The sequence below is a fragment of the Neomonachus schauinslandi genome, chromosome 8 (genome assembly GCF_002201575.2).
Source record: "Neomonachus schauinslandi chromosome 8, ASM220157v2, whole genome shotgun sequence".
Classification (NCBI taxonomy): domain Eukaryota; kingdom Metazoa; phylum Chordata; class Mammalia; order Carnivora; family Phocidae; genus Neomonachus; species Neomonachus schauinslandi.
Window position 1 is genome coordinate 72,526,826 of NC_058410.1, and position 23,942 is coordinate 72,550,767.

Below are 23,942 nucleotides of genomic sequence, written 5' to 3' on the forward strand. Positions count from 1 at the left end.
AAAAAACAAAAACAATAATTCAAATATCCATTTATTGTAGCATTATTTAAAATGGCCAAGATATGGAAGCAACCCAAGCGTCCATCAATAGATGAGTGGATAAAGAAGATGTGGTATATTTAGCTTGGAATATTAGCCATAATATTCCAATCCTACTTCACTTCCTTGGTCTGCCTTTTTCACTCTGCAGACTGACACAATGGAATATTAGCCATAAAAAAAGAATGAGATCTTACCATTTGTAACAACATGGATGGACCTAGAGGGCATTATGCTAAGTGAAATAAGTCAGACAGAGAAAGACAAATACCACACAATTTCACTTATATGTGGCATCTAAAAAAACAAAATGAATGAACAAACAAAATGCAGAAACAGACCCATAAATACAGAGAATAAACTGATGGTTGCCAGAGGGGAGGGGGTTGGGAGAGAGGCAAAATGGGTGGAGTGGGAAGTACAGGCTTTCAGTTTGGGATGAATAAGTCATAGGGATGAATGGTACAGCACAGGGAATACAGTCAATGGTACTGTAATGGTGTTGTATGGTGACAGAGGGTAGTTACACTTGTCATTAGCATAGCATAACATATAGACTTGTTGAATCACTATGCCATCCCCCTGAAACTAGTGGAACATTATGTGTCAACTATACTTCAATTTAAAAAGAGAGATGGTTGTAGCACTTCCAGATTTTACATCCTCAATATGCAATATGGACTTTTTCTCAACAGTTGGACAAAAAAGTTAAATCTGACTCTCACTGGCCCAAACTGGGTTGTTTCTACCTGCAAACCAATCACTGTAGCCAGGTGGGTAGGACTGGAGTGGTTAAGCCAATCAGGCCCTACCCTAGAGCTGAGAGTGAGTAGTTGCATCCAAATAATATGAGCTGAGAGTAAATGAAGGATGGATCCACAAAAAAACTAAGAGAACTTGGAAAAGGATCCTGTGGATGCCAGGTAGCCAAAACTGATGAATTTGTAGTACGAATCCTAAATGCGTGTCTCCACCTTTCACCTTTCTCCCAAATTCTAGGCTTGTTTATTCAATTGCATACTTGGTATTTTGTATGGGATGTCTACAAACATCTCAAACTTTAAATGTCCCAAACTGAACCACCTATGTAAAGCAGGCCTGGAGGTGGAGTGCTCCCCTTATTCTTTGTTGTAGCTCCCAAATCTTACCCCCACTCTCCTCCTGCCAAAGCCCCATAATCTTTGAAGTAAGCCAATAGATTTTAACACTAGCTTCTTGTCCTTGTTACTGTCGTCTTTAAACCCCTGCATCACACTCCCTCATTCACTGATGACTCTAGCACCTGTTTGTCTTTATTCTCACCACCACTCTTATCAATTATAGTGTTAACATCCACAGTGATGATTCACCTAATACCTTACATTCTCAGTTTCTCATCCTCCTTCCCTCCAATGATCATTTCATTCTTCCAGCTCAACCACCCCATCCTGCAGTAACACTGTTGACTCCATCTTTACCAACAATTATACTACCTCTGAAATCTCAAATTCCAGAACCCCATTCTCTAATGCTCCCATTTCCTATCATTTCTAGTCTTCCCACTGCAGCTCTTCCTTGGACTTAATGAAATGTCCAGTCCACAGACACCATCTCTTCCTCGCTACAAATCATCCCCTTACCCAGTTTATATTTCCTTGTTTTTTATTCAAATCATTTCCTTGCAAACACTCTTTAACTCTTTAGTCCTTTCTTCCTTCATTATCTTGCCTGGCAAAACTTTAAGCCTAATTAATCCCACCTACTCCATACCTGCACCCAAGTGTCTGAGTATTTCTAGAAAAGGAAAGCTTAAAACTTTATTCATAAAAATTTATGGCCATAAATGTCATGGGCACACAACTCTGGCAACCAATCCTACTTCACTTCCTTGGTCTGCCTTTTTTTACTCTGCAGCCTGACAATTTCACATATCCTTTTCCTAAACCTCTTGTACCTCATTATTTTCCATTCTCACTTGATGACCTCGCCTCATGATTATTTGAGAAAATAAAAACAATGAGTCAGGATCTGCATTATCTGTACCTATACTTCCTGCCGTGGAGCAAGAGACATCTACTGCTTACTACCAGAAGCCACAGCCCCAGGATGTCAACCACTGCATGATTTGCAGGTATCAGGGTCATCAAGAAATATGACTCACACAGGCACTGGATGTAACACTTTACTCACACAAGAAGCAGAGCAAAATCAGCCTCAATAGTGAGCATCAGTCCCCGATGGCCAGCGCATCTCACCCCACAGTTGATGCACAGATGATCTACACACACTCCTCCTGTGTTGCAGGTGAAGGATCCCCACCTCTCCCTGCCAGAACAGATATAGCAGTGGGGTTGGCCAGGTGCCATATGATGCACACTTTAGGCAGAACAAAGTAAATATCAAATCAGGAACAGGGAAAGATACTCCCAAACAAATCTATACGCCCAGTACAGGGTATGAGGGCTCATCTCCATGTACAGAAATGTTCCAGGTCCAAGGCACACTGTTACGCTGCCACACAAGGGTCAACAGACTGTGCATGACTGCCTTTCTCAATGGTCCACCCCCCCCAACCATTGTTCAGCTGCTTAAATAGCAGATAAAGTGCATAAAATGTGATAGGACCACTGTCTGCCCCAAATTTGGAGGTACAGCTGGATCTAATGGGGCCCTTGAACAATCTATATGGATGCATTTTGCCTGCAGAGCCTACCTGTCATTTTGAGGCAGTACTTCATCAAGGTCTCTAGGAGAACAAGACCCAGGATGACGATCAGGCCTACCCTTGAGGATGGTCCCTAATTAGGAACCCCAAGTGCCTGGATTAAGCCAACTAAGGAGTTTTTTAAAAAATGCGTCAGGGGGATGGGGACTGCAGGTATATAGTCAGTAATCATCCCACCTGAGCATGGATGCTCTTTAGTTTTTACCTTACCTGAATTATTGATATATACAGAAGAGTTGTTGGCAATAATACAAATGCCTCAGTTCTGCCAACAGATAATCGAGGCTATTCAGTTATCCATCACTACCTTAGCTAGTGAGTTTTGTGAGTCTTGTTGGTTTTGGATAGCTTGGAGGTCTGAGTCATTCTATACCAGTCAGGCCATCACAATGGGAATATGGGATTACGGCCTTAACCTTTAATTTAGAGGACTTCTCTCTACCACATAGTATGGGTGTAAGTCTTCTGTAGGAATCTCATTCACTTCGGTTTTATCCACCCAGTTTTGCCAACAAAAGCCGTATTGCTCCATGGATCAACTCTGTGCTGTCCTTTTTTCCCCCCTTTATAATCTCTTGAATTCCCCTTTTGGCCCTCTGGGCATGGATTCCCCTTGTTTTCTATCTGTTCAGCCCAAGTTGTCGGAAACCATTGAAATCATTTTATTGTTTTTTATCCCAAGCAAGACTTTTGAGTGGAGCTTTTCCATTGTTTCCCCCACGGTCATTTCAGAGACAACAGTAGTGATAGCAGGGTCTTCCACTGAGAAGGGCCTTATTGCATGAAGGCCTCCAATGCATCATCCATGTCCCCAGAGGCAGGGTCATATAATCAGGTGTCTATGGCTTTTACCTGAAATGCAGGCTTTATGAATGATTTTCCAGAGTGTCTTAGTCTTAGGGAAGTCCTATATTGAGAATACTATTCTCATACTCCTTGCAATCTACATCAAGAGTGACATGGACTTATCTCTCTGTCCTGTTTGTTGCCTTATTCAATGCAGGCAAAAAATGCATTGCAGCAAGGGGTCAGTGGTTAGCTTCAACTGCACCACTCATCCTGAGACATTTGGGTCTGCAAGGCCTTCTCATCAAACAGGGGCACCAACCAAGCTGCACAAGACTCTCCTGGCCTCTGCCCATATCTTTCAGTTTTTGTATTTCACTCTCTGAAAAGGGCCTCATTTCAACAGTTGCATTTTCGGCAACATCATTGGTGGTTTGCATTTAGTGAAAACAAAGTCTTACTTGGGGCTTTTAAGCAATTTGGATCAAGCAAAGCTTTCTACATGGGGGCCTTTGATTCCCCTTGGGTGTCATCTGCAGCTTCTGCATGTGGGAGCTAGAGGACAGTGATGGAGTGTGAAGGTGGCCAGAAGCCAGGTTAATTTTCCAGGTTTTTTTAGGGCCCACCTCTTGCATTTCTGCCCTTATCCATCATACCAGTTTATCCTTGTTGATAGGGAAACTGCCTACATCTCATTTATTCCCATTCGGCCAAGGACAGCCCAGTACTCAGTCAACCCCCCTCGGGAGCTGACACCACCGTGGGATGGCTGGACTGATGAACGCCATGCGTCTGCATCATGTACTAAGATTGTCGGTGACCTTGCTCACTGCCCTAAACTGTTGAGCAACTAACACCTGTTGCCAACCACCAGGAAAAGCAATAGCAAGATGTCAGCCTACTGCAGAGTTTGCAGGTGTTGGCATTGCCAAGAAAGACATGACTCACACAGACACTGGATGGAACAACACTTTATTCACAAAGAAGAGATCAAGCAAGATCAGCTTCAACCATGACTGCCAGTCCGTCACGGCCAGTGCATCTTGCCCCAAAGATGACTCAGTGAGGTGATCCATACTCATCTTTTTATGTGGCAGGTGAAGAATGCCCTTCCCTTCTCACCAGGAACAGATATAGCAATGGGGTTGGCCAGGTGCCAAATGATGTACATGCTTTAAGCAGAAAAAAGAGGTATATATCAAATCCTGAATAGGGAAAGATAGTCCCAGACAAGTCCAAATGCCCAGAGCAGGTTGGTAGGACTCCTTATCTCCATGAAAGAAAATGTTCCAGGCCCTAGGGACACTTATGCAGTTATGCAAGGGTCAATGGGCTGTGCATGACTGCCTTTCCCAACACCGTTTTAACAAATAAAACAGATGAATTGTTCTTGCTCCAAAGACCTCCATCTGCATTCTGGAAAAGATCTCCTCTTCTCAAGGATTTTGCTCCTACAACTTTTTTTTTTTTTTTTGCCTTAAAAAAGCAGTCCCTTGACCTATGACCCTCTCCAGCTACTGACCCATTTCTGCCTTCTCATCTCATTTTCTCCTCAGTCCTCTTCAACTGGGCTTCCATCATCACTATTTCACTGAGACTGTGTTCTTCGTGTTGCCAAACCCAATGGTCGTTCTGATATCATACCTGACCTTTCAGGAGCATTCCAAATCACGTATCTCTCTCCTTCATTTCCAAGATATCACACTCTCCAGTTTTACCTCTAAGGGGTCTCCTTTGCTGGCACTTCCTTCTCTACTAGAACTCTAAACTAAGCAGTGCACCGAGGTTCTGCTCTGTCCTGGGCTTTCTCCTCTTTATTTATACTCTTTCCCTGATGATCTCAGTGTCATGCTTTAAATATCTTACTCATGCCAATGACACTCAAGCCCTGACCTCTCCTGAATTTTAGACTCATGTATCACACTGTCCTTGACATTTCCACACATATAAGGCTTTTCCCCTAATTTAAGCTCTTTACTTCATGAACTTAACACTTTACTATTTCATAAAGTATTCACAAGATTTTCTTCAATTCACATTTTTCTGTCCTGCCATCAAACCTAGACTTTACTGACTAGTTCAGTTTAGAAACTGGAAAAAAGAACATTATACTAAGATTCTTTCATTCTAATTTTTGAAGTTTGATTTTTTTTTTTTTCTGCTTTGGAATACTTATGCTTACACTACTTAACATGGCATACATACTTCTACCATGATTTTAGCAAAAGTTGTAATAGTGAACTTTATTCTCATGCATTATCTATCCAGATCTTTGTGTGTACTGAAATGTTTTCAAAAGTTGTCTACTGTAAGGTAGCTGCACACACTATAATACTGGTTCTAGACTATTGCAGTTGGCACTTTTCTCTTTTCTCCCCACACTTGTCCATGCACAAAACTTCAATCATCCTCTCTACATTCGTTTGTCCTTCTCTAGCTCTGACTTTTCTCTTGGGTTTCATTTCTACATTTCTGATGATCCATTGGATATGTAACGCAATGTTCCACCCCATATTTAACACAAGAGAAAATGAATCTTTTCCCTTCTCCCAAATCAGTAACTGACTTCCCTCTTCCTCTCAATGGAGTTGCTGTTCTCTTGGCTGCCCAGGCTCCATGCTGCTCCCACATCTCATCACATCCTGCTACTTCTTCCTTCAACACAGCAATATCATGCCTTCATGACATTATGAATTTGGGAAGACAGACTTGGGAATGTTAGTTAACTGAAATCTCTATACCTCACTTTTTCCATCTCTACTGCAAGGTTAAAAATACATACCAGGATTATCTGAAGATTACATGAGCTAAAGTGCAGAAGAACCTAACAGCACCTAAGTTCTGTGTGTTGTTTTCTTCCCTGCCGTCCATTTCCATGGCCAAAATTATAATGGTGTCCCTCACAATATTTCATCTAAATGACTGCACCAATTTCTAACCTCTGCTTTTAATCTTTCCTCTAAAACACTATTTGGTTCACATTATGATCTTATCCAAGTCTTTAATGACTACTTTTTAAAGCAGAGGTATCTAAAGTTAGATAGACACTTCTTACTAAACTATAAACTCAGGAAGGACAAGGACTTCTGTGTATTCTTATTAGCTTTCCCTGAAGCACATGGCATGCACCAGGGGCTCAGTGAACATTTCTTCCAAAAAATTATTAAAACGATGATTGTATCTAGAAGTGTGTTAAGAATATGAAAACTTATTTTTAGCATACTGAAGCATACATATTTAATTTCAGTTCTGACCTTTATATGGTCTTTCTTAAATCACTTCAAATATTTGGTAGCAATTTGCTTGACTGTTTTAGGTGTAAGGAGCAATGACTGATGGCTTCATCTCCCAGTATGTTTCTATGTTCCTTGATGAGATAAACTCCTTGAATGAGTTGTGTACCCGCTTCACAGTCATTGCCATGTTCACTGGAGGGCAGTGTTGTCAACAGGCAAGTTCTGGATTCATTTCATTCTGCATTTGTTAATTATTAGTTTGAGTCAAAAGTTGATACAGAAGGTTTTTTTATTTTTGGGTTTTTTTTAAAGACTGGAATATGTTTCAGGTATGCAGTACCACACTTACCCTAAAACAGTGGTTCTCAAACTTCTATAGGTATATGAATGTCTGTAGACCTGTGCTGTCCAATACAGCAGCCACTTGCCATATGGTAATGAGGCACTTGAAATAGGGACAGTCAAACCAAAATGTGCTGTGACTGTAAAATACACACTGGATTGCAAGGAATGCAAAAAAGGAATGTAAAATATATCAATAACTTGTACTAATCATATGTTGAAATGAAAATATTTTGGTTATATTGGGTTAAAAAATGTATTAGAATTTCTGATTCTTTTTATTTTTTTTAAAATGTGGCTACTACACTATTCAAAACTACATATGCAACTCGTATTTGTGGTTCATGTTATGTTCTTGTTGAACAACATTGGCTCATATGCTTGTTTGAAATGTTTCCTGGGTCCCATTTTTGGAGATTCTGCTTTGGTAGTTGCAGGTTAGGGCACAGAAATCTGATATTTATTAGATCTCCAACTAATTCAATTGATAAGTCAGGGTAGGTAATCATTGTTTTATACTGCTTTTGACCAGGTGATTTGGGTCATCTCCAACACAGCAGTAATTCAAAGATAACAGAGTAATATTTTTCAATTTCGATTGTGTAATAATTGCCACCCCATAAAGTCATATGTACGTTTTTCAATTAGCAAAACACTCTTCAAAATATAAACACAACACAACCATTTTGTGGGAATGGAAGGATGGTGGGAAAAATTAAGCAATATCTATCACAGACTTAATTGACTCACTTCTAGAAATTGATCTTGCAGATCTTCTCACAAATACACTATACCTGAAATTCACTTCAGCACAATTTGAAAGTGAAAAATTGGAAACTGAGGAAATAAATTATGATACGTCCAACTGAATACTATGCAGCGTATAAACAAGAATAAGTTCATCTATATGTACTGATACGGAAAATAATCTAGACTAATGAGGGGGCAAGTTGCAGAAAAGTATACAGATCTTATCTGTACATACGAAATATGAAAAAATATGTATGTTTGTATATGCATAGAAAGTAAAAAACTATGAATAGTGGTTACTGTTAACAATGGGGAGATTCCCAGTGATATGGAAAGGAACTTTTTGCTTTTTGTACTGTTTTAGTTTTTTCACTATGAGCAACATGCAAATTTACATTTACATTAAAAAATACTGTTGAAAAATCTACATAATGCCTAGCTAAGTAAATACTTCATCACTTAGGTTCCTGTTACAAATATTTGCTTTTCACTATTATCTTTTAATCTGCAGTCTGGTCTTTAATTTTCTAAATTTTCTAAATGAATTTTTAAATTAATTTTCTAAATTAATTTAGAAAATTATATTCTTTCATTAATATTCCACCACTTATATTCTTTCATTCATTCAACCAATCGTTACCAACAACCTACTATATGCCACACGGAACACTGTTCTAAGGCAGAACAATAAACAGTGGACACAAACCGTATGTTCCTTACGCATTGGCAGGACAATAAACAAACCCACACATAAATAATAATTAGTAATGAATGCCATGAAGACCTGAATTTTCAAATGCTAGTATGTTCAAATGTCATGTGTGCTTTTGTGTGTGCATATACACGTATTCGCTCACACAGTCATTGCTACTTAATTTTTTTAAGAGTTATTTGTATATAGTATTCGGGGATATTTTTGAAATTTAACTTTCTCCTGCATTCATTTTAACGATCTTAGCGCAAAGTAAAAACAGCAAAACTTTTCAGTTGTGCGAATTTAGGCAATTAGCTGCTTTAGGGCCTTAATTTTCTCCTCTGCCAAATGGGGTATTTACCTCTCAGGTTGGCTGTGTCGGGAAGAATTCTAGGTGCTGATCATATAACTCAACAGCAGTGCCCGGCACAAGGAAGCGCGGGGGTGGGATGGGCCCCAGTAGGGCAGGGACGCCCGCACTGGGGCGCAGCTGGGCCGCGTGTAGCGCGGCGGGCGGGCTCTCTGGGGAGGCGCGGTATTCTCGCCGTGGACCGCAGGAGAAATGCGGCGCTTTCACGTACGTTTTTCACCCGAACACTTCTGTACGCCAATTTTTCTCTCCGGGCGCGCGGGGGCCAGTGCCTGCCAGCTCGTGCGGCGCCCGCTGGACATCAACTCCCGCCCGGCGCCGGCCAACTAACCAGCCCGACTTCTCGAGAGGGCAATACGCTGAGGCCGCCCTGCGCTGCAAAATTCAAGTCCACTCCCGGCCCCGAGCCGGCCAATCTGTTCTGGGCAGACTTGGCCCGGAGCAGGCGGTAGTCTCGCCTCCAAACTGCAGCAGTTAGTTTGAATTCTGGCGCCACTCCCGCGCCACGTAGAGCCAGACTCGGGAAGCGACGGATCGCCGCGCGCACCGGGCGCGCACCGGGAACTGGGCGAGCGAGCGATGGGCGGGCGACGCGCGCACCACGCCCCGGAACCAGCCCCCGAAAGAAAAGAACCGCCGCGCGCGCTCCCGCTCTCTCTCTTCAGGAAACGGCCACGCCCCGTCCTCTCCCACGTCCAATAAACGCGAGGGGGCGGGGCAACCTCGGTCTGACTCAGGAGAGGCTATAAAGGGAACTGCTGGAGGCGCAGTTCGGTCTTTTACGTCTGGACTTGGGAGGCTCGGAGGTGGTGGTACGTGAGTGGGCGTCGTGGGCGAGTACCCGGGCGGGCGCGGTTGGAGCTGGGGCTGAGGTTTGCTGCCGCACTGTGAGATTTTAGACATTTGAGCTCAGGGTGCTGTGGGTTGGAAAGTTGCACGTGGGAAACACGCAGCCAGACCGCCACGTGTACTGCGTGGCGGCAGCGGCAGGCTTCGAGCTTAGGCGGGCGGAGGCTGGTGCTGATGGCCACGAGCGCTGCGCGCGGCCTAGTTCATAAGCGCCGACACCCGGCTGGCGGAACCTGGGCGGCGGCGGAAGAACAACAACCATGTTCCCAGGATTTGGGGCGGAGAGTTAGTTTTACGATGAGAAGAAGAGGCCTTTACTAATTAGACCATTGTTTTTTTTCTCGTCGCAGATCAAAATTATTTGAAAATGGTAGTCTCCGACCCTGTCTGAGATTGAGTGGTACTGTGCCCAGGTGGCGCTGTGTGCAAACCAGAAGAGTGAAAGGCAGGATTCTAGTACTGAAAACCTTCGCCTGCCGTTCTGTGAAAATGCTTAGTTTTCCAAAATATTGGTCCCATGCGGGAGCAGTGGCTCTCAGTGGTGTAACGGAGCTGTTACCTGGAGATGTTGAGGTAAGTACATTTGAGAGCTTAGAGAAATAAACCTGTTGATATACAGGAAAAGATGATGTATCATTGAAATTTGCTTCTTAATAGATGCAAAGGAAAATTCCAAAACACGTGAGAGAATACTTGCTTGGAACCTGACAATCTTACCCAGGTATGTGTTGGGCTAGTATTTTGATTCAGTATGTTTAGTCCATAATGTAGATAAAGTGAAAAAATTTTTTTGTCCTTGAACAGCATCCTGGAGGTTGAAGAATAATAATGGAGCTATAAATGTCACTGACGAGCAACCTTGCAAAGTAAGTTTTGTGGTTTACAAAATCTACTACAGTGTTTCTAGTACAGTACTTCTCTTCTGACATTTCGTATGGATTATGGTCTAATCAATGATGAAACCTATCCCGAAGCTGACTACCTGAAGAAAAGCATGTACGGATTCGGCTTCTGAGATGAGACCGATGAGCAGAAACAAAATAATTTTTGTTGTCTGGATTTTATAAATGAGAAGATTCTGTTAGGTTATAAATCTTGTAGGGGGAAAACTGCTACCTCACAATGATGTATTACAGGTTTAGTGTGTGTGTGTTTTTTTCTTTGCCAACAGTGAGGGATCGCTGTCTGCCCATGGAAAGAGTTTGCAGTAATCTTCCTAAGGTATAACCCATTTCTGTGAGTGGAGATTTTTTATTCAACAGTTGGTCAGTATTTTGTCCTTGGTCTTAATCTATGATGATCTTATCCCGAACCTGAATATCTGTTGAGAAAACTTAACGGATCTGGCTTCTGAGATAGACCATTATAAGGACAAAGATATTTTTTAAAAATTCTTTTGCTCTTCTGATGTTAATAGTCTTGTAAATCTCAAATGTTTTTTCCTTTTCTAGGGCTAATGCTACGAGATTTACTTGTATGAAAGACGAGGAAAAGCTCTTCACTTTACTGACATGGGAAGAAAACCTACAAATCAAGACAATATATTGTTTTTTTATTTTTGTAAACAGATTATGAAACAGCATCAAATCTAATGTATCCATAAGAATTAAGCCATTTCCTTTTACTTTTTGTCACACTGCCCTAGTTAGAACCTGTTAAATAGATTACTTGGTAGAACTAGCTCTATTTTACAGGAATGCATAGAAAACTATGTGGTTTTTATGGAGAAGTCTTTATTTTCAGTTAACCAGACTTGAAATCAGATTATTCTGAATGCTTCACCTTTGGTCACCTGTTTGAATTTAAAATGCATGATTGTAATTAAAGCTGAGTGAAAATTTACAGAGTAATGTGGGGAAATTCCTAGGTTTTTTTTTTTTTTTTGGAGCAATGACTCGGTTTGGGAGTATCAATAAGTACAGATCATGTTGGTTTTTTGTAGGGTACTAAATATTACTGGGTTAATGGTGAGCAAAATGGAGAGACTGTTAATAGGGAGAAAAACAACAGGTATCAAAATGATCAGTGATTACTGAATCATGGAATAATTGGTTCTAATGCAATTATAACTTGAAAGGATGCTCAAGATAGAAAATGTAGAATACTGAAAATGAAGAGAGCACAGCATAACAATTATAGGTCATGGGGGAAGATCAGGGAGTTTAAAGTAGTCAAACATTGCACAGAATGGATTTAGTGTAGACTGTAATATCTGCTCTAACCAAGGTGGTTGGGCCCCATGCATGATCATTTTCCCTAAATAGCTGCATGAATAAGTTGTTCTAAGCCCATACTTACGTGTCAGTCAAAATAATAGTATTTTTGTCAGCTTATAATGAGCTGTCCTTTTCCCTAAAATGTTTTCCTGCCTTGGTGAAAATTCAGTTTTGGACCCATGCAGCTCAAAAGAGGCTCATGAGACTGACAAGCATGTTGGGTGGGCAGGCACAGAGTGAATTTGCTCAAGTATTAAAGTGGTGTAGAAATTGCACACTGGAAAAAGTTTATTGCAGCCAAAGTAAAATATAAGGTATTAATGCCACCACAGAGATCAAGTAATCTAAGTTCCTGCACACTATTAAACTGTTGGTGCAAGGAATTGCAGTGACCATACATGGTCACTAAAATGTAGGGAAATGAACTGCAAGTTGTCTGCAGGAAATATAAACCAGTCTTTTGGTAGGAAGTAACCTGAGACACCAGGATATTGTCCTTTTAATGAGAGACCTTAAGGCTTGATGAAATCCAGCAATGGGAAAAGCCCCTTGGCATAATAGATTACCCATATGGTATCTTGATGTTACCAAGAGCAATCATGGGAAAGCTGTGTTGCCTTAGGACAACCACTTCAAGAAACACCTGAAGATCAGTGGTATAGTGTATATGAAGTGGAGTGGTTTGCAAAATATTAGCTACTGAAATAATTCCTCAATGCTATAAACTCACTTCCAAGTTAAAATGGCTTTGGATTAGTGACCCTGTTCTTAGTTGGATTTATTATTCAAAAACATGCCTAATTTATATAAACCAGTGTTTCTATAAGATCAGTTTCAATCACCAAAATCTTTACCTAGATACCTTAGCTATCTAACATGGCACTTGTTTGTACAGTAAATGTTAGGTGGACAATGAAGGATAAAAGTGATTGGGGTCTGCACAAAATTTTCAGGGATAAGTGTCTACCCTTTTGTCAAAGCTGGCAAACATCACTTGAAAACAAGTTGGGAAATTTTGCGTTGGAGCACTCTGACCTCTTTTCCTGCAGTTCTGTTTTTGCTCCCTTCTCACAATTGATCTAGTAATGTCACATTTCTTCAGTTGATATAATCCAAATCAGTTAATGTGTTTGTGTATTGCACTGTACTGGGCTCTACTAAGGAGGTCAGAGGTAAAATGCTTCTGTGTCCTCTCAATAGTGGTACAAAATGACAAAATCAAAGGCAAGCTATAATGAAGTACTGTGGGAGAGAAGTAATACATGAGGAAATTGAATCAAAACCAACACAGATGTGAGGAATATAAATTTATTTTTTTTTTAAAGATTTTATTTATTTGACAGACACAGCGAGAGAGGGAACACAAGCAGAGGGAGAGGGAGAAGCAGGCTCCACACTGAGCAGGGAGCCAATGCGGGGCTGGATCCCAGGACCCTGGGATCATGACCTGAGCCGAAGGCAGACGCTTAACGACTGAGCCACCCAGGCGCCACGAGGAATATAAATTTTTAAGCATATACACTTGAAGCAAAGACTGTATGCTCCAGAACCTGAACGTGATGAATTGGGAATTCGGGCTATCAATTGGGTGGTCAGATGTGGGACAAATAAGGTGGAAGATAAAGGCTGAAGTGTTTGGGGGCAACTGTAAAGCTATGGTCATTTGAATTACCTAAAACTTGACTTTTTTTTTTTCAGTGGGAAGGCATATAGCAGAAAGTCACATAATTTAGTCTGATTCTGCAGAGTCCACACTTGAGGGGGTCAGGACCAAAAAGGTACAATTTAGTGGAATTAAACTTGAAACATTAACATAATTAACATCAGCTCCCATTAAAATGGAAAACCTCTAGTAGATCTGGATGACATTTTTCATTCACACAATGGAGGTCTTGGCTGTAGACTCTACTAGCCTTAAGCTTTGTGAATGATAACATTACAGGTAACACCTTTATATTACCAAAGTAGGTAACTACTAGTTACAACCAGGGACCTTAAGTTACCTGGATAAGGGACTTAATCCTTCTGAGCATATGTGCAACTTACAGAGAACAGAAACTCAAAGCCTTAAAGACCTAAGGAATAAAGGAATTTGGCTATAATAGACGGGGATCTGCATGGTTAGGACTGATTTCAGAAGTTGAAAGCAAAATCTGTGTCTGGCTTTAGGGGCTTTAGTCACTAGGAATTCTTTTCTCTGTCTTCCATCATGCTTCCAATTCATCTTCAAATCTAGTAGGCTCAAACTTACCATTTGGTGCTTTCTAAAATTTGTTATATTGCCAGAAATCTAATATCCACTGCAGTTGGCTGCCCAGTTAAGTGCCCTCTGAACTGATTATGCACCTCATAAATCCTTACTGTTTGCTCAACCTGTATGAAATCTTTTGCTTGTGCTCAGGTTTTTAACACCACTTGCCCAGTTAGAATTAGAATCTTTATTTGAATTCCAGCTTGCTAAGATAGTCTGCTTCTCTTTTGCTAGTCCTTCCTCCCTAGGGATGAGACCTTTCCCATCTTTCCTCCCAAAAGCTTGATTCAGGATCCAAGTGGTACTCACAGCATGGTATAGTATTCATAAATGCCTGACTGAATATTGCCACTGCCTCTGGCCTCTCTCCACCTCACTGATTCTACATATTTGGATATGTATAGAGATCAGATCAAAGCACAAGGTTGCCATGCAGTTCTGGAAGCTTTATGGACCATCTTTGGGTGGAGGAGAAGGTGTCTTTCCAAAATGAGAACTAGACTCCTCGGTCTCATTCTCACAAGTCCTGGCCTCTTCCTTTACCACTAGCACACTACTAAAGTCCTGGCATGCCATGTGGCTGAGTTATAACAGGAAATAAGGATTTAATCTCTCAGAATCCCAAATTGAGTACAGTATAATCCAACCTATTTGGGAACTTCGTCCTAGTTAGGCTTACTCAGTTGATTCCAGTTTTCTTCAAAAGAGTATTAATAATGGAAAAAGCATTTAAGAATACTCAATTTATCATTTGAAGAAAAGATTTACAAATACAGTGTATTAATTTACTGAGGTCAGTAAACTTTTGACCTACCCTTGACTCCTAGCTATATAATTGATGCACGATAAATTGTACAGTTTGGTGAGTTTTTCCACTGATATACACCCATGAAATCATTACCACAATCAAAATAATGACTATCCATTTCTCCCAAAAGTGTCCTCTTGTAGAGGCTTAATTTTGAACACCTTACATTTGAGATGGCATCTAATACCCAAATGAAGTTTTGAGTTAGGTAGAGAAGTATGGAGTTCAGGGAAGAGATCTGAGCTAAAGAAATAAAATTGGGAGTCATCAGCATGTGGATGGTATATTTAAAGCCATAAGATTAGATGAGATCACCAAGGAGTGAATATAAATAGAGAAAAGAAGTGGTCCAAGAGTTGAGTCCTGGAACATTCCAAGAGTAGGGGATTCCAGGTTTAGTTGAAATCCTGGAGATTATTTTGTGCCAAGGGACAAAAATTGGGAAGCAGAAATGTGTTATCAAGTCCAACTGCCATATCAAGAACAGAAACTAGATGAAAAATAAAGGAGTTTTGGAATGAAAAGCAAGGATGAAACCTAGCAAATAACTGCTTGGGCTGTAGGGCTGGAGATAGCCTTGATTTAATGCAGAGACTTAGCACATAAATTGAGGGAGTTCATATCTGAGCACAACTTTGTAAAGTATCAGGCAAAATAGTCTCCAGGAAAGAATGAGATAAGGAATTTAGGATGTATGATAGGGTGTTCATCAAGACACTTGTCTACTTAGGTGGAGTCAGCTACAGGCAAGTTAGAGGTTTGTCTTAAAGTGCTAAAGTGCCTGCTGAGGCTGAAAATTACCAATTTTAATAGTTAATCAGCATAATTCTTACTATTTTCTGGGGCTTATCTGCCTGGGAGAAGAAAGTGGATCAGTGATTTAATCCAAAATTAGGAATAAACTGGCCAGGAGGAGCAAAATAATGGCAAGCCAAGGGAATTGAGGATGTAGGTAAAACTGTTAAAATTACTAACCTTGAGATCCAGGCTGATTAGGGAAAAAACAAAAAACAAGTGAGGGTCCCAAGTAAGACAAAATCAGACACACCATGGAAAAATGCTGATGAAAACTAGGTAAAATAAGGTCCTCTCCACTTATACTAAAATATGACCCATAGTATGGTGTATTCTGATTGTTGAGTTAGCTCTCTCTGGCCCTGGAATGTGAAGTCTTTACAAGAAGAAACTGTACACTTTAATCTCTTAAATTCTGCCTAAAACAATGTAATGGCTCCTAGAAAAAATTGTCTAAGTGGAATTCAATTTGTATATTTAGGGCAATGATGATGTGATTTAACTTCTCCAAAAGGGGTAAAAGAAAATAAGAAAAACTGGAAGGCATTAAGGACAAATATATGTGTCCCCCAAAATTCATATGTTGAAGCCCTAACCCGGGGGTGGCTGTATTTGGAGATAGAGCCTCAAAAGAAGTAAAGGAGTTTAAATAAGCTCATAAGGGGAAGGCTCTGATCCAGGAAAAAATAAAATAAAATAAATAAAAATAAAAAACAAACCACCAGAGAGCTCACTCTCTGCCTCTCCCCTAGCACATCCACAAAGAAGAGGTTGCATGAGCACACAATGCGCTGGTGGCCACCCACAAGCCAAGACAAGAGGCCTCAGAATGTTGGACTTCTAGCCTCCAGAACTGTGAGAAAATTCATTTCTATTGTTTAAGCCACCCAGTCTGTGATATTTTGTTATGGCAGCTCTAACAGACTAAGAAGCAAAGGATAAATGGCCACTGCTATAATTTTGAGAGTTTATATTTAGCTAAAGAATTATGAGTAATAACTATGAAAAAAGCCCATGCAATGTAATCCCTCTGGTTTTATACATTTTCCCTTTAGGTTTTTTATTTATTAAATTGGAACTACATCTACAGTGTGCTTTCTTATTGAATACTAACAAACACAGCTGCCAGCCACAAAGTTTCCTCTCCACTTGTTTCATCATCAAGTTCAGTTTTTTGAGAAATAGATAATTTTTCAATAAAAAAAGTATTACTAAAGAGGGATGCCCGGCTGGCTCAGTTGGTAGAGCTTGCAACTCTTGATCTTGGGGTTATGAGTTCAAGTTCTACATTGGGCATAGAGCTCCCTTAAAAAATAGAAACTAGGGTGCCTGGGTGGCTCAGATGGTTAAGCTTCTGCCTTCAGCTCAGGTCATGATCCCAGGGTCCTGGGATCGAGTTCCGCGTCAGTCTTCCTGCTCAGCGGGGAGCCTGCTTCTCCCTCTGCCTCTCTCTCTCTCTCTCTCATGAATAAATAAATAAAATCTTTTTAAAAATAATTAAAAAGAGAAATCTATACATTCAATGCTATCCATATCAAAATACCATCAACTTTTTTCACAGAGCTGGAACAAATAATCCTAAAATTTGTATGGAACCAGAAAAGAGCCCAAATAGCCAAAGGAATGTTGAAAAGGAAAACCAAAGCTGGTGAGATCACAAGTCTGGACTTCAAGCCCTATTACAAAGTTGTGATCATCAAAACAGTATGGTACTGGCACAAAAACAGACACACAGATCAATGGAACAGAATAGAGAGCCCAGAAATGGACCCTCAACGCTATGGTCAATTAATCTTCAACAAAGCAGGAAACAATATCCAATGAAAAAAAGACAGTCTCTTCAACAAATCGTGTCGGGAAAATTGGACAGCCACATGGAAGAATGAAACTGGACCATTTCCTTACACCATACACAAAAATAGACTCAAAATGGATGAAAGACCTAAATGTGAGACAGGCATCCATCAAAATCCTAGGGGAGAACACAGGCAGCAACCTCTGTAACCTTGGCCACAGCAACTTCTCTCCAGACGCATCTCCAAAGCAAGGGAAATAAAGGCAAAATGAACTCTTGGGACTTCATCAAGATAAAAAGCTTTTTGCACAGCAAAGGAAACAATTGACAAAACCAGGAGACGACCGACAGAATGGAAAAAGATATTTGCAAATGACATATCAGATAAAGGGCTAGTGTCCAAAATCTATAAAGAACTTACCAAACTCAACACCCAAAGAACAAATAATCCAATCACGAAAAAGGCAGAAGACATGAACAGACATTTCTCCAATGAAGACATACACATGAAAAAATGCTCCACATCATTCGGCATCAGGGAAATACAAATGAAAACCACAATGAAATACCACCTCACACCAGTCAGAATGGCTAAAATTAATAAGTCAGGAAACAACAGATGTTGGCGGGGATGCGGATAAAGGGGAACCCTCCGACACTGTTGGTGGGAATACAAGCTGGTGCAGCCACTCTGGAAAACAATATGGAGGTTTCTCAGAAAGTTAAAAATGGAACTACCGTATGACCCAGCAATTGCACTACTGGGTATTTACTCCAAAGATACAAAGGTAGTGATCCGAAGGGGCACCTGCACCCCAGTGTTTATAGCAGCAATGTCCACAATAGCCAAATTATGGAAAGAGCCTAGATGTCCATCAACAGATAAATGGATAAAGAAGATATTGTGTATACACACACACACACACACACACACACACACACACGTATATAATGGAATACTACTCAGCCATCAAAAAATGAAATCTTGCCATTTGCAATAACATGGATAGAACTAGAGGGTATTATGCTAAGCGAAATAAGTCAATCAAAGAAAATTATATGATCTCAGTGATATGTGGAATTTAAGAAACAAAACAGGATCATTGGGGAAGAGGAAAAAATAAAACAAGACGAATTCAGACAGGGAGACAAACCATAGGAGACTTTTTTTTACATTTAATTTTATTATGTTATGTTAATCACCATACATTACATCATTAGTTTTTGATGTAGTGTTCCATGATTCATTGTTTGTGTATAACACCCAGTGCTCCATTCAGTACGTGCCCTCTTTAATACCCATCACCAGGCTAACCCATCCTCCCACCCCCTCCCCCTCTAGAACCCTCAGTTTGTTTCTCAGAGTCAATAGTGTCTCATGGTTCGTCTCCCCCTCCAATTCCCCCCCGCTTCATTTTTCCCTTCCTACTATCTTCTTTTTTTTTTTTTTAACATATAATGTATTATTTGTTTCAGGGGTACAGGTCTGTGATTCATCAGTCTTACACAATTCACAGTGCTCGCCATAGCACATACCCTCCCCAGTGGAAGACTCGATTTAATCATAGAAAACAAACTGAGGGTTGCTGGAAGGGAGGTGGGTGGGGGATGGGGTAACTGGGGGTTGGGCATTAAGGAAGTCACGTGATGTAATGAGCACTGGGTATTATAAGACTGATGATGAATCACTGACCTCTACCTCTGAAACTAATAATATATGTTAACTAATTGAATTTAAATTAAAAAATTAAAATTAAAAAATTAAAAAATACCCCCCCCAAAATAAAATGAAATTTCCATTTTCTATATGAACATTAGGATTGTAGTAAGTTTTAAAACTTATTTTTTGTAACTGATAGGTCATACCTCTCATAATTTTGTTCCCTATTTAATGAAAAACAATATAAAATAATGATACTTTCACTTCTTTTTATTTTTCACAGTACTTTGACATATATCATCTCAGTTTCTCTTACAGAAACCCTGGAAGGTAGATAAAGTAGGCATAATTTGGTATTCATATATTTTATATGTGATAAACTAAAATTGAGATATTTAAAATATAGGCTGGTTAAGGTCTAGATCACTGGAAGGAATGATTTCATCATTTTCTGTATTTTGCACATAAAAATACTGTTTTTTAGTTTGGGTACTACATTCAAGAAAAACACTGACAGACTAGGAGGTATCCAAAGAAAGAAGACAAAGGCTCTGTAAACAATTCATTCTGGACAATATTGTAAGGACTTAGAAATATCTAACCTAAAGAAATGAAAGTCAAGGGAAAATATGATGGCTACTTCATATTTGAAAGTATATCAGGTGGGATAAAAGTATATTAATAATCCCATGGAGTAGGTACTATTATGCCCATTTTACAGTTGAGGAAGTTGAAAGTTAGTGAACTAAGTTGAAACTTAGTGAAGGTCACATAGGTCACATAGGAAGTGGAGGAATTGGAATTTAAAATCTGGCAGTCTAAGTCCAAAGATGGTGTTCCTACCCTCACTAAATACCTCCCCCAAAGGAGTAGTTAAATGTTTCTCTAAAGGGCACAAAGGAGATTAATGAAATAAATAAAAAGAGGCAAACCACAACTGAACCTAAAAATGAAGTTCCTAATATGAGAATGTACAGCCTCCAAATCGTAGTCTCCTGTCAGTGTGAGTTTGAGAAAGGAGGCCGGCTCTAATCAACTTCAAAGACCCTTTCAAGTCTAAGTTCAGATTCTTCACTTGCCCAAGGTAACCCAGCTAGTTAATGACCAAAATGACAATCGACATCCTCTATCCCTTTCTCAGTCCAGTGTTCAATCCACTAAGTATAGTGCCCCAGTTTTTTTCCAGTGGCAATGTAGATTTCCTCAAAATTCACTCATCTGTGGGAATGGGTAAAATCACATTAAATTTTACTAGCTCACTGCCCTTCTGTTGACACAGAACCTCTAGCCCCTACAAAATCCCTTCATAGATTCTGGAGTCCCCATTAGAGTATCTCACATGTATTCACAAATAGGCCTCCCGATGTCCTTCCTGATATTCTGCCTATTACTGTGGCCCCTCCGTTGGGTACCCCCACACATCCAGTGCCTCCCACAAAACTTCAAAGTCTCCTTTCTTGCTGACACTATCATAGTCCAGAGGGGTGTTATCTTCTGATATCCTTCCCTTTGGTGCTATGCCTCATAAAGTAGAAATCTGTGCAGTTCCTACTGTCAGCCTCTTGTCATAGACATTTTTCCATCAAGGGCACCTGGCTGGCTCAGTCTGTAGAGCATGCAACTCTTGATCTCCTTGGGGTCATGAATTTAAGCCCCGCATTGGGAGTAGAGTCTACTTAATAAAATAAAAAATAAAAACGTATCATAGATGTTTTTCCATAGCACTGAGACCTGGTCCCTATAGTCAGGCTTGGGCTTAGTACTTTCCTGTCCTTCTCCTCTGCCCCATCTCTGATCTCTTCCTAGCAGACTCCTACCCTGCAATTCATCCTAAGAACCTGGAAGGCTCAGCCTCATGAGTCCAGACAAATCTGAATCTCAGATTAGGCTTAACCCTGCTATGTCAATAGTAGCCTGAAATCCACATGTTGTTGTTTTTTTTAAGGTTTTATTTATTTATTTATCTATTTATCTACTTATTTATTTATTTATTTTAGGTAAACTCTATACTCAACCATGGGGCTCGAACTTACAGTCCTGAGATCAAGAGTCACATACGCTACCACCTGAGCCAGCCAGATGCCCCCAAGTAACTTTAATCAACTACTTTTATACAAAAATGTTGCTAATAGTTGATAATTTAATTACATTAGAAGGAACATGGACATTAAGCATATTAAACTTCTCTGGGGCAATAGTAAGGTGTATTCTTTGGGGTACATCTCAATTCTCATCTTTTAGTTTTATCACTGATGGAGACTCTCAGCTTATATTGCATTTCTTTTTCAAAAATGAATGCATAGGGGAGCCTGGATGGCTCAGTCAGTTAAGCTTCTAACTTTTGACTTCGGCTCAGGTCATGATCTTAGGGTTGTGAGATCAAGCCTTGTGTCAGGCTAGCATGGAGCCTGCTTAGGAATCTTTCTCTCCCTCTCTCTCTGCCCCTTCCCCCGCCTCTCTCTCTTTCTCTCTCTCAAAAAAAAAAAAAAGTGAATACACAAACATTGCTCAAAGCCAGAAATGTCAGGCTAGTTTTGAAATTCATGGACTTGTCTCTACATTCTACATACCTGGATATAGCTCAGTTTCTTGATGGATGTTGTATGCTTTAAATTGTATCTCTTCGAGATTGAACCTGATAGGTTAGGTGTGTGATGATTCAGAAATATACTAAAATTTATTCATTTGTTCATTGAGTAAATAGGTAGGAATAGCTACCATGTACAGCTACCGTCTGTCCTAAGCACTAAAGATATAGCAGTAAACCAAACAACCAAAATCCCTGCCCTTGTGTAGCTTATATTTTAGGAGGAGGGGAGGAATACTACATAATAAATACTTACATTATAAAGTATATGAGAAGATGAGAAATGATATGAAAAAAATAGAACACAGGACATTGGGAGTGGGTTTGGGGACGTAAGTAGTATGATTTTAAATATAGTTGACAGGATAGAATTCCATGAGGTTAAGCAAAGACATACAGGGGATGAGGGATTGAGCTATGCACATATCTGGGAAAAGGGCATTCCCATGGCTGCAGCCCAAAGACCGAAACATGCGTGGTAAAGAAAGAGAAGAAATAGGCCATGCAAATCATGTAGAGCCTTATGGGTCATTGAAAGGATTTTACTCTGAGTAAAATGGGAACCACGGCAAAAGAAACACAGAAACTTGAAGTGTGATTCATACGCATCAAAACCTTTGAACCCTACCCCCTAGGGCCTGGATCGTGGTCTCTATCATTTACCACTAAAAGGAAACAGGATTTAATGAAGAAATGACTGATTACAGATCTGAGGCAAGAAATGTACAAGATGAATCTAGTGCACCTTGCTAGAGCAGAGAGCAAGAAAGTTACCAAAGACTGCTAGGATTGTGTTAAAAGAACTCAGTAGCCAACCTGGAGCATCTCCTACCACACAAAGATGTAAATTTAGACTATTACCAAGGATAAGAACTACAATAGTTTTACATACATAAAATATGTTCAAATCTGTGAATTCATAATGATACCTAAACAAAACAAAACAAAACTGATTTTGATGCTGTTAGAGGATGCTGGTGAACCAACTCATCACTTTCAGAACTGGCAAATAAAGGGACTTTCCAACACCAGCTGTAGTAATGGATAATCAAATAGAAGGTAAGTTTCTCCTTATTGATGTATCCTAGCTAATAACTGAAAAAGATTAACATAATTAGAATGCCACCATTTTGCAAACATCTAACAAATTAATGTATCTAAGCAATGATCATTAATGGCTGCTAGCATTAAGAAAAAGAGAAGCAACCTTAGTATAAGTAATTGATTGATGTTCTGGGGGCATGTCAACAATATACAGATACTTTAAGATCCACTTTCCACAGGAAATATGTTTAAATAATTTTTTTCCATAAAATGTGATATATTTATCCTAAGATATTGGCACTTCCCATTCATTGCAACAATGTCACACATCTGCAAGATCTCTGATCAGTCTCCCCAGAAAGAGTTCCTTAAATGAATCTAACAAAACTCTAGAAAACTAATTATTAACATGAATAGAATAGCATGAGATTTATCACTTCAACTTCAGCTGCATCTTGGAGAGGTGTGCTTGTTACAGACACTTCAAACTCTTCCATCAACTAGTGATATCAGTCCTGCCCATATTATTGTTGTCTACCTTGATAAAGAGCCATATCTCACACATATCTCAGAAAGTAAAATATGCTCAATACCATACTAATGTTTATTCTAGATTTATGGTTCATAGATGATTCATATTATAGTACCACAAATTTCTTTGAACATTCTTCTTGATATAGAATAAATACAACCTCTAAAGTTAGTGAAATCCAAATATAAGAAACTGTCTCCTATGCAATTTTGTTTGCCATTTACTAGGAATTCAAATTATTTATCAATTTTTAACTCTCATAAAGAACAATCTGCAGAACACAAACTTCCAGAGTAAGTAAAATATACGTTTTCAACTTTAGGAATGGGTTCTGGCATGTTTAAATGTATCTAATTTCCTAAAGGCTATATTTTCTTTTTTCTTTTTTAACTATTAAAAACTTATAAAAAGGGCGCCTGGGTGGCTCAGTTGTTGGGTGTCTGCCTTCAGCTCAGGTCATGATCCTGGAGTCCCAGGATCAAGC

At 39.8% G+C, this 23,942-nt stretch overlaps 1 long non-coding RNA gene and 2 other non-coding genes across 3 annotated transcripts; all 3 read left to right on the forward strand.

The window, feature by feature from the left end:
• Positions 1-9,705: 9,705 nt before the first annotated feature.
• LOC110583411 lies at positions 9,706-11,612 on the forward strand. The gene is made up of 6 exons (XR_002480505.1): positions 9,706-9,733; positions 10,121-10,343; positions 10,428-10,491; positions 10,575-10,636; positions 10,942-10,991; positions 11,222-11,612. It is a non-coding gene; the product is annotated as an uncharacterized LOC110583411 (long non-coding RNA).
• Positions 10,719-10,788, forward strand: LOC123325633. Its single transcript, XR_006540564.1, has one exon. It is a non-coding gene; the product is annotated as a small nucleolar RNA SNORD50 (small nucleolar RNA).
• Positions 11,059-11,127, forward strand: LOC123325632. Its single transcript, XR_006540563.1, has one exon. It is a non-coding gene; the product is annotated as a small nucleolar RNA SNORD50 (small nucleolar RNA).
• Positions 11,613-23,942: the final 12,330 nt, after the last annotated feature.